The sequence below is a fragment of the Cryptomeria japonica genome, chromosome 7, assembly GCF_030272615.1.
Source record: "Cryptomeria japonica chromosome 7, Sugi_1.0, whole genome shotgun sequence".
Lineage (NCBI taxonomy): Eukaryota > Viridiplantae > Streptophyta > Pinopsida > Cupressales > Cupressaceae > Cryptomeria > Cryptomeria japonica.
Window position 1 is genome coordinate 829,997,491 of NC_081411.1, and position 3,928 is coordinate 830,001,418.

The 3,928-nt window shown below is 29.7% G+C and overlaps 1 long non-coding RNA gene across 1 annotated transcript; it reads left to right on the plus strand.

The window, feature by feature from the left end:
- Window positions 1-2,573: 2,573 nt before the first annotated feature.
- Window positions 2,574-3,160, plus strand: LOC131074268 (uncharacterized). The gene is made up of 3 exons (XR_009113041.2): window positions 2,574-2,665; window positions 2,747-2,836; window positions 3,105-3,160. It is a non-coding gene; the product is annotated as an uncharacterized LOC131074268 (long non-coding RNA).
- Window positions 3,161-3,928: the final 768 nt, after the last annotated feature.

The window sequence follows — 3,928 nt, forward strand, 5'->3', positions numbered from 1 at the left end:
GAACCTTTTCTGGGTGATCTTTTCCTTCCACCGTATTCTCTGAGACACAAATTGCTTGTTGTCCTTGTGCTCCTACCGAGTTGTCATCTTCTATTTTTGAAGTTTGAACCTACTCTTTCTCGCTCTCATCTATTAACCGCTCATCACGTGGTGTTGGTCCTCCCCTTGGGTCCCCCAAAACCATGGGATCATCAGGGTCCTTTCCATCTGAACCCCCCCCCCCTCTGCAAGAATCTCTGTGTCATTTGTCGCCTGCTGTCCCGATGCCGATCCAAAACTCTTGCTCAAATTTGAATACTGGATCCAACCACCCTCCATATCCAAGTGATTTATGTACGACTACCTGTATAATTGAAATATGTTATACCCCACTTCAAATTTTTATTGTAATTTATTTATTTTATGAAAAAAATGTTGGTTTGAAGTTTCATGATTTTGTTGAAAATACAAAATTTCTTCATTAATATCACAATTTAAGAAGGATGAGGTAATTTTTGACAATGACTATTAAAACATTAAATGTTTTTGTTGATGGTATAATGATAGTAGTCTAATTCTAATTAAAACATTAAATGTTTTTGTTGATGGTATTAGTGCTTCTACATGAATGTATTATAGCTTCAATGAATATTAAACTGTAAATGGAGATGATAATTGTATAAGTGATCCAATTTAAATAGCTTATAACTTTAAAGACTATTCTTTGAAAAATCATAGTGTTTATAAATCAAAAGAAAATGCACTAAGAGTTTTATGCTTGCCTTATACAGTGATTTGTGTTCGTGTGTGCAGTGGCATATTTCTTTTCTTAAAAAATAAAATAAAATGTATTACTTGAATTGGACACCAGAAAAAATATATCTTATTTCAACAACTCTTTCAGACTAAACAAATTTTATCATGATTCTCACAACCAATACTATTTACATTATATGGTGTCTTGGTTGAAGCATCCCTCTATATCTTTTACTATCATGCAAGAACTAAATGAGAGAACTCTCAAGTCATAGTTACATAAAGATATTCTCGTAGAAATACACATAAAGTTAGTATAAAATGATATAAACTAATTTCATTTTATTATTAAAATATATTTACAAAGTATAAATAAAATTTGAGTGAAAAAATTAATTATACAATGTAATCAATATTATTGAAAATAAAATATAATTTTTTAATATGTATAAATGTTTCATTATAATAGATTGTTGGTATTGGCATGTTGTGATGGTTAAGTTGTGGTGTTGTTGTTCTTGTCATCAAGATTCAAATTTTGTTCAGGTGATATTGTTGAATGTTTAAATGATGTCCCCAATTTGTGACCTCACCAATCTTAAAAAGAAAAATTGACACAAAATTGACATATCCATATAGTCATGAGCATGAGAAATGATCATTGACGGAGAGACCAAATTACATTTGTGAAATATATAAGACAAATCAAAAAAGGAAAAATTGACACAAAATTGACACATAAAGAAAAATTGACACAAAATTGACATATGAAGAAAAATTCAAACAAAAAGTCGACACATCCGTAGAATTTGGACACCAGAAATGAACAAAAAGTCAAAGACTACATTTATTCAATACCAAATTTAAAAGTTACATTCATTGAAAAATATTAAAATAATTGACACGTCCACAAAGTCTCGATACGTCAAAAAATTCAAAGAACACCAAATTTGACATTGCATTTCAAACTGAAGATGACAAATAACATGAAAAGTGTCTAAAAAGCACTATAAATAGCAGTGAAGCACAAGTATTGAACATCTAGATTGACAGTATTGGCATGTTGTGATGGTTAAGTTGTGGTGTTGTTGTTCTTATCATCAAGATTCAAACTCCGTTCGGGTGATATTGTTGAATGTTTAAATGAGGTCTCCAATTTATGACCTCACCAATCTTAAAAAGAAAAATTGACACATCCATATAGTCTTGAGCATGAGAAAGAGACCAAATTACATTTGTCAAATATATAAATCAAATAAATAAAGAAAAGATTGACACAAAATTGATACATAAAAAGAATCTACACAAAATTGACATATGACATCCATAGAATTTGGACACCAGAAATGACCAAAAATTCAAAGAACACGTTCCTTCAATGATTTATTTGCGTGTATCAAACCTTTTATTTCAATAGTTGGAAACAAATTAATTTTTTTATTTTTATGTCATGTACACTGAGAAGATATGCTGAAGAATTTCAAGGACAATAATGGGCAGTTCATTCTCTGTGGAGTAAACAATGATAATGGTGAGAATAATATTGAGGAAGAGCATATCATGAGAAGTATGCTCAATATTTTAAGAGTTTCAAGTGTGGTGTATCCTGAAGAAGTTCTTATGGAAGAGGCTAAAGCATTTAGTACTGAATATCTTAAAAAGTTATTAGAAAGTTCTGGAGATACGTGTGAGAAAAGAAGTTTTCTGAAAGAGGTAATAATTTTTTTTCCAATATAAAGCTATTTTTATTATATATTTCAAATAGTTACCAAGACACAAAGTATAGAAACAAACTACAATATGAGTTTTAAGATTGTTTTTTTTTTTAAATTTTATAGGTGGAATATGCTTTTGTATATGAATGGCCCTGCACCTTTACTAGATCGGAGGCATTAAATTTCATAGAAATCTATGAGCTGGATAATCAAAGGTAGAAGTAAAATATTATTGTTGTGCCATGATATTTAAAATAATTTATAAATTAACTATAAGATTTTATTGTTTTCTTTAGGTTGAAAGACAAAAGGATTTTAGAGCTCGCGAAATTGGATTTTAATATACTACAATTTCAGTACAAGTTGGAGATGAAAAAACTCTCAAGGTAATAACTCAAATGAACAAAGAGGTACTTCAACAAAAACAACACCACTTAATCAACACACTATGGGAAGAAGCCCACTGATTAATAAAAACTTAATTATACAAATTTGTAGTCAATTTTATGTATTTATATTATATAAATATTGATTTGATGAATATTGACTTTATAATATGTGATTGGATCTCGACAAGTTATCACGTAATAAAATTTATATTGTTTGTAATTTTTTTTGATTACTAATACTTATAAATCTTAATTTGCATGATAGTTGGTGGGTAGATTTTGGTATCTCCAAGCTAGTTGCAATAAGGGAGCGGACAATTGAATATCACTTTTGGGTAGATAGTTCGGTGGACGAAGAGGAGCTTTCTACTAGCAGAGTTGCTTTTGCAAAACTTGTAACTGTTATGACAATCATGGATGACATTTATGATGACTATGGAACGCACGAGGAACTCAAATGTATTACATAGGCCATTGCTCAAGGTTGGGATGTTTCTATAATAAAAAATGTTATGATATTTTAATATTAACATATTTCTAATGTTAATTTAGGATGAGAGACTCCATGGAAAAACCGCCTCAGCTATTTCTTGTTATATGGGTGATCATCCTGGTTGCTCAGAAAGAGAGGCACTAAGGCACTAAATCACATCACCAAACTCAAAAATGAATCATTGAAGGAATTGACAAGGGAATTTTTAAAACCAGACAATGTTTTTCTTGATTGGGAGAAGTTTGGTGTCAATAGTACTAGAGGAATACAATTTCTCTATATATTTGTAGATAGCTTCACATATTGTCAGAAGGAGGTCAAGAATCAAATATTTAAAGTTTTTCTTGATATAATAGAAGTATAAAAAAGAAAGCATTTTCATCATCTAAAAATAAAATGCTTTCTTTACTCTAGAATTCTAGTAAATCACAAACTTAGATGATAATTCTAATTTTATTCTATTGTAATAATTTTTTTGTTACAATGATTCATCTAAGCTTATTTAGATTGAATTAGAACTTTGTTTTAGATAGAGTTGACATGTTGTATGGTTTTTATATGTAGTGCCCCTCCTTGATTCTTCTTTCTTTTTGTGC